General features: G+C 41.6%; 1 pseudogene; it reads left to right on the forward strand.

Moving 5' to 3' along the window:
- The first annotated feature begins 895 nt into the window (after nucleotides 1-895).
- LOC116312943 lies at nucleotides 896-18,973 on the forward strand (annotated as a pseudogene).
- Nucleotides 18,974-19,291: the final 318 nt, after the last annotated feature.

The following is a 19,291-nucleotide window of genomic DNA, read 5'->3' on the forward strand; positions in this document are numbered from 1 at the left end:
AATTATTTTTTTGAGTAATAATGCTTCCTGATAATAACTCTTATACCATTAGATAGTTGGTTTATTTTCTCTTAAATGATGCAACATTTGTAAGGAAATTGTATGTACAGGTTGAGCAGCAGAATTGAGTTTGTAGATTGCTCCCATGAAAAATTGTCAAATCTTCTCAGCCAATGGAAAACATATTATTCTGCTATTGGTTGTCAGGGTTCGCTTGAGGACTCACACGCAGGATTCAGAGGCACATTTGGTATTTATTACAGTTCCACCAGGTGTATATACAAATAGTGCAGGGGTAGTGCTATATACAAAGCGGTGACAGGGAAAAGGCTCCAGGGAAATCCAGGTAGGGAATAGACACTTGCTCCTCTTCAGACACTCTCTGGCTCCACTGATGAGGCCCAGGTGTTTCCGCTTCAGAGGGGCGTGGGCCGAGGGAGTAAACCCACCATGAGTTCCGCCCTGGCGAGAGAGAGAGAGAGCAAGAGAGAGAGAGAGCAAGAGAGAGAGAACGCTCCTAGTCCGCGGCCTGCTGACCCCCTGGCCCTGACATTGGTACTTGTTTTGCTGCCGCAAGTAAAAGAGTGGAAGAAATTGACAGACGAATTGGGGCTGTGACTGCAGTGATGTGGACACGGTACCAGTCTGTTGTGGTGAAATGAGGTGAGCATTAAAGCAGACCAAAAAAAACAAGATCACGGGTACAAGCGGTGGAACTGAGCTTTCTTTGAAGGGTGGCTGACCTCTTACTTAAAGATAGGGTGAGGAGCTTGGCCATCTGGGAGTTTTTCAGAGTACACAAGCTACTCCTCCACATCCAAAGAAGCCAGTTGAGGTGGTTCAGGCATTTCACATGGATGCCTCCTGGGCATATCCTGCGTGAGGTGTCCCAGGCATGTCCCACCAGGAGGAAGCCCAGGGGCAAACCAAGGACACACTGGTGAGATTATATCTCTCAGCTGGCCCAGGAAAGCCTCAGTGTTCCCCTGGATAAGCTGTAGGGGGTTGGTAGGAGAAGGAGGTCCAGGCTTCTCTGCTTAGGCTCCAACCCCTGCAAACCGACCCTGGGATAGCGGAAGAAGACGGAATGAGAAATGACAGCTGCTCCATCCAAAGTGGGATGAATGCTGTCTCTCCTAACAAGACCAGGTTTGCCCTAAAAAGGATCCACAGGGCAGGAAGGGAAAACTCTCCCAACTTGTTTGTAGATCCACACTCTGCTCATTCCGTGCACTCAATCTCTCCAGTCTCCAACTTGCTCCATGCCAACACACCACACAGCTCAATAAAACACTCACACTCGGGTATCCAAAGGGAGTTTCAAGGAACAGGTCCAGGAAATCTATTTACACAAAAATGAAAAAGAATCACAACTAGGAACCTACTAGGAAAACACAAGATATTTTTCAGCTGGGGCTACACTGACGTGCATTGTACAGCAGTCCAGCGGTGAGAAGCACTGGACCACCATCTTAAGTAGCAGCCAGGGAAAGCCGGATAACGAGCCGCATGTGTGTGACTGTCCGCGGGTGTGTGGGCCAAAGGTGCGAGCCCACAATTGGCTCCACCCAGGCAGAGCAAACATAGGAGAGATAGAGATAGAAAGAGAGCTAGAGAGCAGAAACCAAAACAAAAACATATCTAGCCTTACTAAGTCAGCTGGGCAGACACACGGACCGTGACACAAAGACCAGAAATTTAATTAGAACATGCGGCTAACAACACTAAACAAGAAATAATAGTAGAACAATCTGTTTGGCATTGTCAGAGAAGATTTTGAAAGTTTTTTATATACTCAACACAAACTCAGCTTGACTTTTACCCATTTAACACTAGAATTACTGAGCCTTTTTTCCCTGGTGCAAGTCCCTACTACTAGATTTACTAGCCTGCGCAAATTTGCGTAAATTCCCCCCGACCTTAACACCTCTTGGCACCCCGCTGAGATTTTCACAGGTCTTCAGCTCCATTGTTCTCCTGCTTTTGTTGTGCAAACACACCCTCCCCCAACCCCTAACCATGAGAGATTCAGGTCTTTCCTTCCCTGCAAGGCTACTTTCCTTCCTTACCTGCAGCGTACTATACCCCATGGTAGTTTCTATATGCAATATTTCTCATATGCAATATTAGTTCTTGTCAATCCTTGTCACTACATTGGATGCCTGGCCATAAACAAATATACACAGAGTTGTACATATATTTATATATTTATATAGCACACCTTATATAATATGCATAAAGTCTAGTTATACACACAGACACATCTATATCATATATATATATATATATATATATATATATATATATATATATATATATATACACAGACAGACAGATAGATAGATAGATAGATGTGTGTGTATACATTTGAATACTTGTGAACATGTATATGTTTCCAGATCGTTTGTATAGTGCACTTTCTATACCGTGCTCTGTCCACTTTTTTGCAATGACAATGCACATTTTCCACTTGTGGGACATTTGTTTACTCAGATCCAAGGCAGGCCAAACCTCTGTGTTAGAGTCATGAGCATATGTTTTTTTTCTATAGGCCTGTTTAGCACACATCAGAAAACATTGTAGCACTGGTGTAAAATTGTACACACATTCACATACCTTCATGTGGTTATAGTCTGTTATCGTGTTGGGTTTCCTCTTTCTGCCGTCACCGATCGTCACGTCTTGGTGCATGGAACTTAGAACACACACAGTCTTCTTTTTTTGGTGCATAAATTGTCAAGGAGACACTGCCACTTCTAAGCACTGAAGTGGAGAATACCTCTCGCTTTGCAGTATCTTTTGCAAGTTGAGGAAGTTCACACCAGACTTTATTCACCGTGCCCAGTAACGTTGTTTTGCGCTGCAGCAGTCTGTGCGACAGTGACAGTGAAGTAAAGAAATTGTCCGTTGTGACATTTCTCCCATCATCCAAAAACGGCCCCATCAGTTTCATGACCACGTTCTCTGCCAGCCTCTCTCCCTTCTGACGACTGTGGTCTTTTCCCAAGTAAGGAGATGCACTGCAGACATATTTGGTGTCCAATTCGGTGGCCATCCAGAACTTGATCCCAAATTTGTCTGGCTTGGTTGCGATATACTGTGTGAATGGACAACGAAACTTGGTAGGGAACAGCTGTTCCCTACCAAGGTTCGTTGGTAGCTGGCAACAACTGTCGTGCATTCAGTATAGCTGTGACTACCGCAAGAAATGTGATCAAAATCTCATGAGTAAGTTGAAGCATTTCTACCAGGCATTTCTGAAAGTTGTAACACAGAGTTTTGGCCTGCCTTGGATCTGAGCAACTCTGAGTGAGCAAATGCAAATGTGCCAGGCCTCAAGGATAATGGGTGGTTTGCACAACAAAAGCTGTAGGAGAAACAAGCTGACGACCTGTGAAAATCTCAGCAGGGGTGATTAACACCTCGGGACTTGCACCAGAAAATAAAAAAGCCAGTAATTCTAGGGGGTATTGGGTTTAGGGAAGTTACGCAAATTTGCGCAGGATAGTAAACCTAGTGTTAATCTATTAAGCCCAAAGGGTCTTTCTGAGGTTCCTGCTTGAAAATGACATGCCCAAAATTAATTGTAGAAAGAATTTTTCTGCAATTACAGACTCTGTGTAAACAATCTTCATATCAAAATAAAGCTAACACTTGCGAGATTTCATCATAGATGTCAATATCACAGCAGATGTTGCTGTGTCAAAGTCACTGAGGCTGGAATACAGAAAAATAAGGAGAAATGATCTAACTTCATTTACACGCCTAAAATTGTTTGGGGTTTTTAAAAATATTTTTTCAAGAATTACCCACACACTTATATTCACTGCGCTTTATTGCCATTGTGAAATTGAGGCTTGTTAATAGACTAGCCCTTTAAATTCTGAGGGGCCTTAACTTTGGCTTCTATTAGCCAATTTGGATGATTGACCTCTATTGAATGTTTTGATCCAATAGAATGACCTTAACCTCACTGTGTTTACATCAGAAGTAGCAAGGTGAAAAAAGACAGGGTTTGCAATATTGTTGGATTTACTGTCAAGAAGGAAAGCTTATTTTTAACTATTTTATTTTATTTTCATTATCATATACACTTTATAGAAGAATTTACTTTTGATTAGCTTATAAAACATGACTCATAACTTGAGGATTATTAGAACAACTTAGGTTAAAATTATACTTTAATGAATTTATAATTTTAGAAAACCTGATATTTTAGCTTGTTCATCTTACATCGTCTTTAATGTTCTGCTAATATCTGACTTTCTCTCCATTTTGTTCAAAAGTAAACTCTATACATTTCTGTTTAAGATCCTGGAAAAGAACATCTCCAGTTTTTTTAAAAATGAGTTGAAAAAAATACAGAAACTTCTTAGTCCGGATTGCCAACGCTATGCTGAGATCCAGGAGTATGAAGAAGTGTTGGAAGAAGAGGTGGAAGAGGAGCTGAGACTTAGCAGAGAATCATTTCTTAAGATCACATTGCACTTCCTGAGAAGAATGAAGGAGAATAAATTGGCTGACTGTCTGGAAAAGAGTAAGATGATTTTAACAGCTTTAACATGATGTAATTAAGAAACAGATATACCATGGGAGACGTTTATATAATATTAATAATAATAACAATACTACTACTACTACTACTACTAATAATAATAATAATAATACATTTTATTTAAGAGAGCACCTTTCAAAACACTCAAGGACACTGTAAACAAGCAATAACAGCAACAAACATAACAATTTACAAAATTGTAAGGATGGCTGTGCTTAGTGCATAGGCTTTTACAGTTTTTTTGATATGTCTTGCTTGAGGAGCCAAAAAAGGTCATCCTACACAACTCTCAATTTTACCATAAAGAAAAGGAAAGAAAAGGTCCAAACTGAATTTAAGTTGAACAAAAAAAAATTTTTCTGTGCCCCAGAGTTTGAGGACCAGTGTGTCAGATCTATGAATACTTTTGGATTGAAAAAAATCCAAAATATATTTTTTACACAAGTAAACGGTTCATGATCGAGCCAAAACTAAGATATAGAACACACAATCATTGAGTTTTCTAATTTACCCATTTTTATACAGCTACCATTAACAACAGCAGAATATATTTCCTAGGATTAAAAGGTATAATATTTCTGTCTTTTTTAACCCAAGAAATGCACCTCTTGTTTGTTTAGAAGTTCATGCTGGGAAGTTCCAACATGATATCAAGTCAATGGTAAAGAAGAAGTTCCAGTGTGTGTTTGAGGGGATCGCTAAAGCAGGAAACCCAACCCTACTGAATCGGATCTACACAGAGCTTTACATTACAGAGGGAGGGACTGCAGGAGTCAATGATGAACATGAGGTCAGACAGATTGAAACGGCATCCAGGAAATCAGACAGACCAGAAAGTACAATCAAACAAGAAGACATCTTTAAAGCCTCACCTGGAAAAAATAAACCAATCAGAACAGTGCTGACAAAAGGAGTGGCTGGCATTGGGAAAACAGTCCTAACGCAGAAGTACACTCTGGATTGGGCTGAAGGCAAAGCCAACCAGGATATCCAGTTCATATTTCCATTCACTTTCAGAGAGCTGAATGTGCTGAAAGAGAAAAAGTTCAGCTTGGTGGAACTTGTTCATCACTTCTTTCCTGAAATCAAAGAAGCGGGAATTTTTAGCTTTAAAGACTTCCAGGTTGTGTTCATCTTTGATGGTCTGGATGAATGTCGACTTCCTCTGGACTTCCGCAAAGCTAAAATTCTGACTGATGTTACAGAGTCCACCTCAATGGATGTACTGCTGATAAATCTCATCAAGGGGAAACTGCTTCTCTCTGCTCGAATCTGGATAACCACACGACCGGCAGCAGCCAATCAGATCCCTCCACAGTGTGTTGACATGGTGACAGAGGTCAGAGGGTTCACTGACCCACAGAAGGAGGAGTACATCAAGAAAAGATTCAGAGATGAGCAGCAGGCTAACAGGATCATTTCCCACATTAAGACATCACGAAGCCTCCACATCATGTGCCACATCCCAGTCTTCTGCTGGATCACTGCTACAGTTCTGGAGGATATGCTGAAAATCAGAGAGGGAGGACAGTTGCCCAAGACCCTGACTGAGATGTACATCCACTTCCTGGTGGTTCAGGCCAAAGTGAAAAGAGTTAAGTATGATGGAGGAGGTGAGACAGATCCACACTGGGATAAAAACAACAGGAAGATGATTAAAAGTCTGGGGAAACTAGCTTTTGATCAGCTGGAGAAAGGAAACCTGATCTTCTATGAATCAGACCTGACAGAATGTGGCATCAATATCAAAGCAGCCTCAGTGTACTCAGGAGTTTTCACACAGATTTTTAAAGAGGAGAGAGGACTGTACCAAGACAAGGTGTTCAGCTTCATCCATCTGAGTGTTCAGGAGTTTCTGGCTGCTCTTCATGTCCATCTGACCTTCATCAACTCTGGAGTTAACCTACTGGAAGAAGAACAAGAAGAAAAAAAAAAACACATTCTTATTTAAAGTATTTAAAGAGAATCCTAATCAAACACACCTCTGTCAGAGTGCTGTGGACAAAGCCTTAGGTAGTCCAAATGGACACCTTGACTTGTTCCTACGTTTCATCCTGGGGCTTTCACAGCAGACCAATCGGACTCTCCTAAAAGGCCTTCTGACACAGATAGGAAGTAGTGCACACATCACTAAAGAAACAGTTCTGTATATCAAGGGGAAGCTCAGTGAGATTATCTCTGTAGAAAAAAGCATCAATCTGTTCCACTGTCTGAATGAACTAAATGATCATTCTCTAGTGGAGGAGATCCAACAGTCCCTGAAATCAGGAAGTCTCTCCACAGGAAAACTGTCTCCTGCTCAATGGTCAGCTCTGACCTTTATGTTACTGTCAGTAGAGCTGGATGTCTTTGAGCTAAAGAAATATTGTGCTTCAGAAGAGGCTCTTCTGAAGCTTCTGCCGGTAGTCAAAGCCTCCAAGAAACCTCTGTAAGACAATATGTGAACTATTATAATCAAATTTTTACATTCTTGATTGTTATCGTCATTGACAATTTTTTTCTCAGGTTGAGCTGTTGTAACCTGTCATGGAGAAGCTGCAAAGCTCTTTCCTCAATTCTCAGCTCCCAGTCTTCTAATCTCAGAGAGCTGGACCTGAGTAACAATGACCTGCAAGATTCTGGAGTGACTCTGCTCTCTCGTGGACTAAAAAGTGTATACTGTAAACTTGAAACTCTTAGGTAATGATGAGGTAATGTGTGTGTGTGTGTGTGAGAGAGAGAGAGAGAGAGAGAGAGAGAGAGAGAGAGAGTCTTTACATGTTTATGTTACGTTTTAGTTAACGGACTCAGGCGCAGACCGGAAATCCTTGCAGGGGTAACAGTCAGTTTATTTATACAAACGACACCAGGTGAAACTATTTACAACGTGCTGGAGGGAGGGAAGGGGGGTCCAGGGCTCCGGGGAATATAAGGGGAAGGATGAAACAGACACACTCCAAACGTTCTTTCTCCTTTCTCCACACGGGGGCAACACAAATCCAATCACTCGTCCAAACAGGCAGGCAGGGAGAGGTCCGGGGTAGATCTGTACACAGAAACTAGTGTTAGAAGCGAAGAGATGCAAGCTTTACAGAGTTTAACTCACGAACGGTTGAGTAACTGACGCTGATAGCTTAACGATCCAGCGACGAGTAATGCAGTGCTGTTGTCTTAAGTAGGTCTTGTGATCATCCAGATCGGCAGCAGGTGCGTGGGCCAGGAGCCCATAACGAGCGCCGCCCCGGCAGGTGTGTGTGTGTGAGAGAGAGAGAGACACACAAAAACAACAAAACACATGTTGCCTAATACAGGATCAGCTGGTGAGGCACAGGGACCATGACAGTTTACTTGTTATTTTAAATTGAAAAGAATAAAAAGTGCAAGATGCAATATTATTATTCATACATACTCATCCTGGACTTTTTCAAACATGTTTGTTTGTTTATCTTATTATACTCACCTAAATGCATGTGTATAGATACATGCTCATCTTGGACTTTTTTAAAACATGTTTACTTTTGTTTATCTTACCTAAAAAAATGTGTTAATTGAAAATTCTTCCATAGGTTGAGTGGTTGTAACATCTTACAGAAAGGTTGTGAAGCTTTGTCCTCAGTTCTCAGCTCCCAGTCTTCTAATCTCAGAGAGCTGGACCTGAGTAACAATGACCTTCAGGATTCAGGAGTGGAGCAGCTATCTCCTGGACTAAACTGTATACAGTGTAAATTAGAAAGACTCAGGTCAGCATTCAGGTTGTATTTGTTTAAATGTTTTAAATTAAAGTCAGTAAATACATGCACAATTAATAGATTTTTAAAAAATATCTTTTGACATGATTTACCACATTTTCTTTTTCCAAAATTCCAGGCTCTTGGGTTGTTTTATCACAGAAGTAGGCTGTATTTCCTTGGCATCAGTTCTGAGCTCCAATACATCACATCTGAGAGAGCTTGACTTGAGCCACAATCATCCAGGAGACTCAGGTGTGAAAGCGCTTTCTGATGGACTCGAGGGCGCTGAGTGGAGACTGGAAACTCTCAGGTATGGATAGTCAAGATTTATCTAATTTCTTCTGTTTCAACTCTTGTTTTTTTCGTATTTTGGTTCAAAGTGAGTGTGGTGTTCTAAACAAGAAAAAACTACAGGCCCAAAACAAAATAAAGTAACTTCTATATCTCCTTGATTATGGGTACAGGTTAAACAGATGGTGGGCACCCACCCTCAACCTGTTTGACGAGCTGCCCCCTTGTCGGTGCCCAGAAATTGGTAGTAACCGATTACTTTTTTCAAGTAACGAGTAATGTAAGGGATTACTATTGCAACAAAGATAATTAGATTGCTGTTACTTTCCCATAAGCGTGCTGCATTACTGCATTACTAAACTGTGATTTTGTTTGTGAGAGACAATAACTTAAGTGTCTGTGACATCCGTGTGTTAGCAACAGATGTGTGTAGATCAACAATGGATAATATGGAGTGCGGGAGAGAGTACAACCATCTGGCGTTGTCTGCTGTACACTATACGTGGGAAGCCCCAAAGTTTGGTTCTGTTCATCTGGATGTAGCGTTTTCACTGGAAGAAACGTTTCGTCACTCATCCAAGTGACTTCTTCAGTCTCAGCTGACTGCAGGTTTCCCCAATCTTATAAACAGTATATTGCATAATGATGGAAACAAGCACCATTCAAGAAGCCAATTGTCTGGGTGGTCAGTTCCTTGACTCCTTTTTCCACAGTTAGAGTAAGGATTCACGAAGGTTAGGGACAAATGCAATTGCATGGCAGGATGTTATAAACGGACCAAACTTCAGTCAGGAGAGCAACTGAGATATTCCATCTTTTGTGCCCTTAAACAGGGGAAATAGTGACAGCAATAGCCCATTTACAATGAAAATTTAAAATAAATCTTGTTCATGACCTGTGTAGTATGTTAACACTATTGGAAGTAAAAATAACTTGAACTCCAATTTTGAAAACACAACTTTTTTTTTCTATAAAGCTGTGACTCTTATTATGAGTCTGAGTCTGTGGTCTGGGAGAGAGTCCTGTAACTCTTTGTCTGCAAAATACAGTATATAATGACCAATGCTGGGCAATTAATTATATAGTTACTTCTTCAAAAAAGTAACTCAGTTTGGCAAACAACAGTTTTTTGCAGCTGTTTACCTAAAAATGCAGCCAAGGCGTTTTTTACATAAACATTTCAAACTGTTTACATTTCAGCTGTTCTGCATCAAATTTGATGCCACACAAATTATTTGTGGCACTCCAAAAAATAATTTCTGTCCACATAAAAGAGAACAACAGCCTGATACCTGCCGGACAACAGGAGATGTATCACTGCTGTAACACCTGTAACATTCAGCGTTCGCCTCATTGTTCTGACACACACAACAAAACTATTGACTACACTACACACTAACTACACAAGATTTCCGCTAAACATCACAAATCTCTCACATCTCAAAACATCGCCGTCACTCCTAAAACTTCCTCCCGTTTCTTAACAACTAAATGGTACTTTTGCATATCATTTTTTGATTGGTCGACATTGGTACATTTTTCCAGCAAAAGAAAAGGGTGGGGGTTTTTGGTTTTGTCTTTGCTCACAGGCGGAGAGTGCTTTCGAGCGGTTTCCTTATAAAACGCCGTTTTTACCGTTTCTTCCAGAAATAAATATAAACAACGATAGTATTCAGGAAGAAAACCAAACATTGCAGATATTTTTATCATAACTCTGGTTTTACGTGGCCTATCAACACAATTTAAAAACTGGTATAAAGTCCACACTTTTCCCGTCAATTGTTCCATCTGTCCTGCTCACATCTCCAATGGTTGTACACGTTGTCATTAACGTGGCTTCACTCCACATCAGCCACGCCGCTTTACTAGCTAAAACTCCGGTGTCGGCACGACGTTGATTACCTGCGTATATACGAATGTTTATTGCATTATTGTCTGGACTATGAGATAAGAAGGCATCGTTCTAATCCTATACGGGAGCAGCCAGTCACTTACTGACTAACACTGCAAAACAGAATTGTTAAAGTTTTAATTTTAATTTCAATTCAGGTTAGAGTTTTTTGTGTGTGCGCAACGCAGATTTTTTTCTGCGCAGAGACCGTGCCAGCAGTGCGCAATTGCGCACGCGCGCAGCTTAGAGGGAACATTGCTAGCAAGTAAAAGATGTTCGTCTTGTTTTTGTCGTTAAAGAGAATAAGTCTCTAAACTAGCGGGGCTTGTGGAAACACAGACCCAACAGTTACTTCTTCAAAAAAGTTACTGAGTTATGCAAGCAACAAAGTTTTTTGCAGCTGTTTACGTAAAAATGCAGCAAAGGCGTTTTTTTAAAATAAACATTTCAAACTTTTTACAGAACAATCAGGTGTTCTGAATCAAATCTGATGCCACACAAATTATTTGTGCCACTCCAAAAAATAATATAGTGTCCACTATGAGATAAAGGAGAACAACAGCCTGATACCTGCAGGCCTGACATCAGGAGATGTATCACTCCTGTAACACCTGTAACATTCAGTAGTTGCCTCATTGTTCGCCTCATCCTTACAGTGTCACTGGAGACCAAGGTAATGCCATCCAGAGTAAGTATCTGATTAGATGCCATGCTTCATAGAAATTTAGGGCCAAGTACATTAACCTCAGTTTTATCTGAATTTAGAAGCAGTAAATTGGAAGTCATCCAGGTTTTTATGTCTTTGAGACAGTTTAACTAAATGGTGTGTGTCATCTGGCTTTATGGCTAGATCAAGTTGGGTGTCATCTGCATAGAAGTGAAAATCTATGCTATGCCTATGAACAAATTTGAGTGTATTAGATGGACATGATTCAAGCCACTGCATTGCATTACCTGTAATACATACAGCACTCTCAAATGAGTCCACTGTCAGAGGCCATAAGAAGATCATTTTTAACCTTCACTAAACCTGTTTCTGTACTGTGGGCTCTGAAACCTGACAGAAGCTCTTCAAATAAGCCATTTCTCTGCAGATGATCTGCTAGCTGTTTGACAGCTACCCTTTCAAGAATTCTTGAGATGAAAGAAAGGTTAGAGATTAGCCTATAATTAGCTAAGACTGCTGGTTCAAGAGATGGCTTTTTAACCCTCTGGGGTCGCCGGACGTGCCAGCGCGTCAAAATCACGTGACCGATTTAAGACGACACAGCTACAAGATGCAGCGAGTCAGAGTCTCCATTTCAACTTGGGTCGAAAGAGCAGACTTCAAACTATATACCAGTTTTTGAATCAATCATTTTTTTGAAAGTGTCGATGGGCCACGTAAAACCAGAGTTATGATAAAAAATACACGCGATGTTTTTTTCTGAACAAAACAGTGGTGTTTACAGCGGGAAGAACGCTAAAAACAGCGTTTTCTACAGCGCTAGCAAACACTCTCCGCTTGCGAATGAAAAAAGAAAAAGAAAAAACACCCCTTCCCTATTAGTGTTAGAGTTTACCATGTCAGCCAATCAAAAAAATGATATGGCAATATGTGACATTTTGTTGTTTAGGGAGAAGGGGAAGTTTTTAGGATTGACACCCACGACGGAAAGCGGGCAAGCAAGCGAAAGAGAGAGAGCGACTTTTCATATGTGAGACATTAGTGACGTTTAGCGTGTTTGGAGGCTATAGTTAGTTTGTTGTGTAGTTATTGTTTTGTATTGTGTGTCAGTTATACTGCTGAATTTCATATTTTCTCCAAAAAAAGCCGTCAAAGGCAGATTCCAGTGTAAACGCTGTTCCGACATGGAAAACAGGACTGATACACCTCCTGCTGTCAGACCTGCAGGGTTTAGGCTTGTGGTGTTCTCCTCTGTCTTATACTGAACACAAACTACATTTTTTGGACTGGCACAAATAATTTCTGTGCCTTCTTATTTGATGCAGAACACCTGATTGTTCTGTAAATAGATTTAAATGGTTATATAAAAAACGCCTGAGGCCTTGCCTGCATTTTTAGGTAAATAGTACCACCTAACTTTGTTGTTTGCAAAACTTTTGCATAATTTTTAGAAATGTACAATTTCTATTTGCATTTTAAGTTATGAAAATGATTCGTTAAACATGTCTGTGGGTTTTACAGTAAAAAATATAACTTTTTTCTACTCGGATTTTGAATTATTTGTCTGAATTTAGATCAACTGTGCTAATATAATATACCAAAATGAAAAAAGAACTCAAATTTCAGATATTTGAGGTTGTGCTGAAAATAATGATACCAAACAAGGCAAGAAAAACATATTTTAAAGGTGAAATATAGAGTACATAGCCGATCATTAGAGATATGTTGATAATATGTACAACTGCAGCATTAATTAATGGTAGGACATCTTTAAGCAGTTTTGTAGGAATGGGGTCTAAAAGACATGTTGATGGTTTGGAGGAAGTAATTACTGAAGCTAACTCAGAAAGATCAATTAAAGAAAAACTGTCTAAATGTATATCAATGGTACTGAAAGTAGCTGTAGGTAATGTTACATCTGTGAGATGATTATGAGTCATTTTTTTCTCAAATGGTCAAAATTTTATTTGTGAAGAGGTTCATGAAGTCATTACTATTTATCTTTAAAGGAATGTTCGGCTCAACAGCGCTTTTGTCATTTTTTTCAGTCTGGCTATAGTGCTGTAGAGAAACCTAGTGTTGTTCTTATTTTCTTCAATCAGTGATGAATAGTATGATGTTTTAGCTTTATGGAGGGCTTTCTTATAAAGCAGTGAACTATTTCTCAAAGCCACTGGCCAAAGCCTCCAACAGAGCTCTGTAAGTCCAGTTATGAACCATTATAAATAAGTTTTTACATTCTTGATTGTTATCTTCATTGATCATTTTTTTCTTAGGCTTAGGTTTTGTAACCTGTCATGGAGAAGCTGCGAAGCTCTTTCCTCAGTTCTCGGCTCCCAGTCTTCTAGTCTGAGAGAGCTGGACCTGAGTAACAATGACCTGCAAGATTCTGGAGTGACTCTGCTCTCTGGTGGACTAATAAGTGTACACTGTAAACTTGAAACTCTCAGGTAATGATTCAATTGTGTGTGTGTGTGTGTGTGTGTGTGTGTGTGTGTGTGTTAATGCATGTGCATAGATACATGCTCATCCTGGACTTTTTAAAAACATGTTTATTTTTGTTTATCTTACCTAAAAAAAGTGTTAATTGAAAATTCTTCCATAGGCTGAGTGGTTGCAACATCTTACAGAAAGGTTGTGAAGCTTTATCCTCAGTTCTCAGCTCCCAGTCTTTTAACCTGAAAGAGCTGGACCTGAGTAACAATGACCTTCAGGATTCAGGAGTGGAGCAGCTATCTCATGGACTGAAATGTATACAGTGTAAATTAGAAAGACTCAGGTCAGCATTTAGGTTCTATTTGTTTAAATGTTTTAAATTAAAGTCAGTAAATACATGCACAATTAATAGATTTTTAAAAATTTCTTTTGACATGATTTACCACATTTTCTTTTTCCAAAATTCCAGGCTCTTGGGTTGTTTTATCTCAGAAGTAGGCTGTATGTCCTTGGCATCAGTTCTGAGCTCTAATCTATCACATCTGAGAGAGCTTGACTTGAGCCACAATCATCCAGGAGACTCAGGTGTGAAAGCGCTTTCTGATGGACTCGAGGATGCTGAGTGGAGACTGGAAACTCTCAGGTATGGATAGACAAGGTTTGTCTAATTTCTTTTGTTTCAACTCTTGTTTTTTTATATATTTTAGTTGATAGTGAGTGTGGAGTTTCTCAACTACAAAGTTGATGTTGTAACTTGTTGCTGTGAATGTAACCTGTTCAGGAGCAGGCTAGGCTTGAGATTAAAAGTCAGAACATATAAAATCACCACCTACTGAGCAGTCAGTTCTCCAGAAAACAGCATCACCATTCCTGGAGTGAGAGAGTAAGAAGGTCTAAAATTTTTCACTTAGATTTAAAGAGTTGATACCCATTAGTGGTAATCACAGTTTCTTAGATGCAGCCTTGATTTTTATTTTCAGTAAACGGGAAACAATTGTATAACAGTTTTTGTCACAGCAGGTGAGTAAGCGGACCCAGACGCGGACCTCTTGCTTAGGGCAAAAAGTGCTTTTATTTACAGAGAAAAAACAAGTAAGCGGTAATCCACAGTGTAAGTCTTTTTTTTTGCGATCCTCTCCCTTCTCCCCGTGGTGTGTGTAGTGTCCAACAAATTGCCCCAAAACTCTGTGAATCTCTCCTTCAGTCTCTCCGTCTCGTCCCTTCTTCTAGAGAAAGGCCACAACAAACACAGTTAACTTCGCTCCACTAGCTAGCACTCTCCTGACACTACACTTGACAATGGGCTGGTCCAGACAGGCCTTACCTGGGATACATGAAGGAGATTCTGAACTCTCATGGAACGGGGAAGAGCCAGTCGGACAGTAACAGGGTTCAATATTGCTGATGGAAAAGGGCCAACAAAATGCCGGGCTCACTTCTTAGACTCAATCTTTAATGGAATGTGTTTTGTAGAAAGCCATATCTGTTGACTGACCTGGTATGTGGGGGCTGGGTTGTGGCGGTGATCTGCCAGTCTCTTGTTTTGCTCTGCAGTCCGTAATAGGGCTGTTCGGCAGCGCCGCATGTGGTGCTGGACCGAAGGAACCGCCAACTCCCCTTCTCACACAGAGAGGAGTGGGGGCTGGTACCTCAGGGAGGCCTTAAATGGGGAAACTGCAGTGGCAGCTGAGGTGCTAGCATTATGGGCATATTAGATCCAAGCCAGTTGATCACTCTAGGAAGACTGGTTGGAAGAAACCGCACACCGTAGCATTGCTTCTAGTTCTTGATTTGCCCATTCCGTTTGCCCATTAGTTTGAGGGTGGAAGCCCGCCGATATGCTGACTTGAGCCCACAGTTCCTTACAAAACTCTCTCCACACAACTTCAGATAATCAATGATGGTCAGAATAACTGTGTTACCTGAGGATGGCGGAAGACCAGTGACAAAGTCGAGCACGATATGAGACCAGGGGGCGTCTGGGAACAGGCAATGGGCGAAGGAGGCCAGCAGGAGGTGAACTGGGGGCCTTGTTACGGGCACAAATGGGGCAAGCCGCCACATACTCCTGTGCATCCTGAAATAAAGTTGGTCAAAAAAACAAACATTGCAGAAAGGCAATAGTGCGGTTTTTACCTGGGTGGCAGGCGAACTTGGCAGTGTGGGCCCAATGGATGACCTTGCTTTGGACAGCCGTGGGAACAAACATCTTCCCTTCCGGGTCCAGAAGTCAATGCAGGGGCGGAGAGTCTAGTCTTTCTTCTAAATCAGGGCTGCCCAATCCAGGTCCTCGAGAGCTACTGTCCTGCAGCTTTTAGATGCATCCCTACTCCAACACAGCTGAATCAAATAGTTTGATTACCTCTTCAGCATGCCATCAAGTTTGGCAAAGGCCTGATAACAAGCCATTAATTTGATTCAGGTTTGTTGGAAAAAGGATGCATCTAAAAGCTGCAGGACGGTAGCTCTCGAGGACCTGGATTGGGCACCCCTGTTCTAAATGAAGAAGAAACCCGCACCAAGTGGAGATGTGGAAGCCCGGATGATGCCATTGTGTCACATTCAGGTTTGGAAATGCTATATAGTTGGCTGCTGGGCAATGGAGCGCCAGGAAGCAAGTTGATCCCACAATTGTATGGATGATGGGGGGAAAGAGACTGGGCCTTTTTCTTTAATAACCACTTGGCCTAAGTCGTGATATTCTACTGGAACGGTTGACAAATGGGGGGAAGCGTCTGGCTTAGACAGACTGGTGGGTGAGTGGCTAGCTGTAGCTGAATGTAAACACTGTTCATCTAGTTATTCTGCCCTTTTGAGGAGGCGCTTCCAGGTCGGAGGTCATGCGGCATCCGCCATCAGAAAGAGCGACTTCAGTAAACAAGCCCCGAAGGCGGACAGAAAGGAGAGCACAGGAGGAGAACAAAACACCACAAAGATACACTGGCAGGTTGGCTGGTGGGGACCGCCAGACCATGACATTTTTATTGTTCTATAAGCATTAATATATGATCATCAAACAGAACACCTGCAGTGTACTTGCACACCCTATATTAAATTTGTTCAAAGACTAAGACAGTGTTTGAATTTAATTTATATATTTATTCCTTACTTTCAAACCCTAAAACAGCATTGAATCTGCAGCTGAAAGCGTAGATACAAAAAGCGATTATGTTCAGAGTTTCAGTTTACCCTTCCTCATAAACACATCAGAAACAATTCCAGCCTATTTCTGTCATACTGACAAACTGAAGGACTCTGTTTTGTGTTGGAAAGCAGTTAGGAATCATGTTGGATAGAAAATCATTCTGACTGTGTTTCTTCCACCAGGCTGGACCATGCTGGGGAGCAGAAGTTAAAATTTGGTGTTAGGAAGTGTAAGTTTGACAAATTCACCTTAATTTATTTTAGTTTTTTAATATATTGAGAAATCACAGCAATGTTTGCCTCAATACCTTATACTGATACCCTATTAGTAAGCGCTTAGGCAATAAAGGAATGAAAAAAACTCCTTTAACAGGATGAAACCTGCATCAGATCCAGGAATAGGGAGGGTGAAGAAAAAACATGTGGTGCGTCACGGGAATCCCCCAGCAGCATAAACCTATTGTAGCATAACTAAGGGAGGATTCAGGGTCACCTGATTCAGCCCTAACTATATGCTTTACTCAAAAGGAAAGTTTGAAGCCTAATCCTATATTGTAAGGTAGACCCTACAATAACACATACAGAGAAAACACAATAATCATATGGCCCATATGCGCAAGATGATTCAGTGCAGAGGTCTATTAACACATATTGAGTGAAGAAGAAGCACCCAGTGCATGGTAAATGGCCTGTATTTATATAGCGCTTTTACTAGTCCCTAAGGACCCCAAAGCGCTTTACATACAGTGGGGCAAAAAAGTATTTAGTCAGCCACCGATTGTGCAAGTTCCCCCACTTAAAATGATCACAGAGGTCAGTAATTCGCACCAGAGGTACACTTCAACTGTGAGAGACAGAATGTGAAAAAAAAAATCCATGAATTCACATGGTAGGATTTATAAGGAATTTATCCATAAATCAGGGTGGCAAATAAGTATTTGGTCACCTCAAACATGGAAAATCTCTGGTTCTCACAGACCTGTAACGTCTTCTGTAAGACGCTTTTCTGTCCCCCACTCGTTACCTGTATGAATGGCACCTGTTTGAACTCATCATCTGTATAAAAGACACCTGTCCACAGCCTCAAACAGTCAGACTCCAAACTCCGCCATGGCCAAGACCAAAGAGCTCTCGAAGGACACCAGGAAAAGTATTGTAGACCTGCACCAGGCTGGGAAGAGTGAATCTACAATAGGCAAGCAGCTTGGTGTGAAGAAATCAACTGTGGGAGCAATCATCAGAAAATGGAAGACATACAAGACCACTGATAATCTCCCACGATCTGGGGCTCCACGCAAGGTCTCATCCCGTGGGGTCAAAATGATCATGAGAACGGTGAGCAAAGATCCCAGAACCACACGGAGGGACCTGGTGAATGACCTGCAGAGAGCTGGGACCAAAGTAACAAAGGTCACCATCAGTAACACACTAAAACGGCAGGGAATCAAATCCCGCAGTGCCAGACGTGTTCCGCTGCTGAAGCCAGTGCATGTCCAGGCCCGTCTGAAGTTTGCCAGAGAGCACATGGATGATACAGCAGAGGATTGGGAGAATGTCATGTGGTCAGATGAAACCAAAGTAGAACTTTTTGGTATAAACTCAACTCGTCGTGTTTGGAGGACAAAGAATACTGAGTGGCATCCCAAGAACACCATACCTACTGTGAAGCATGGGGCTGGAAACATCATGCTATGGGGCTGTTTTTCTGCCAAGGGGACAGGATGACTGATCCGTGTTAAGGACAGAATGAATGGGGCCATGTATCGTGAGATTTTGAGCCAAAACCTCCTTCCATCAGTGAGAACTTTGAAGATGAAACGCGGCTGGGTCTTCCAACATGACAATGATCCAAAACCCACCGCCCGGGCAACAAAGGAGTGGCTCCGTAAGAAGCATTTGAAAGTCCTGGAGTGGCCTAGCCAGTCTCCAGACCTCAACCCCATAGAAAATCTGTGGCGGGAGTTGAAAGTCCGTGTTGCTCGGCGACAGCCCCAAAACATCACTGCTCTCGAGAAGATCTGCATGGAGGAATGGGCCAAAATACCAGCTACTGTGTGTGCAAACCTGGTACAGACCTATAGTAAACGTTTGACCTCTGTTATTGCCAACAAAGGTTATGTTACAAAGTATTGAGTTGTATTTTTGTTATTGACCAAATACTTATTTGCCACCCTGATTTACGAATAAATTCTTTACAAATCCTACCATGTGAATTCATGGATTTTTTTTTCACATTCTGTCTCTCACAGTTGAAGTGTACCTCTGGTGCGAATTACTGACCTCTGTCATCATTTTAAGTGGGGGAACTTGCACAATCGGTGGCTGACTAAATACTTTTTTGCCCCACTGTATCCAGTCATTCACCCATTCACACACACATTCACAGACTGGTGATGGCAAGCTACGTTGTAGCCACAGCCACCCTGGGGCGCACTGACAGAGGCGAGGCTGACGGACACTGGCGCCACCGGGCCCTCTGACCACCACCAGTAGGCAAAGGGTGAAGTGTCTTGCCCAAGGACACAACGACCGAGACTGTCCGAGCCGGGGGTCGAACCAGCAACCTTCCGATTACAAGGCGAACACCTAACTCTTGA

Source organism: Oreochromis aureus, linkage group 3 (genome assembly GCF_013358895.1).
Source record: "Oreochromis aureus strain Israel breed Guangdong linkage group 3, ZZ_aureus, whole genome shotgun sequence".
Lineage (NCBI taxonomy): Eukaryota > Metazoa > Chordata > Actinopteri > Cichliformes > Cichlidae > Oreochromis > Oreochromis aureus.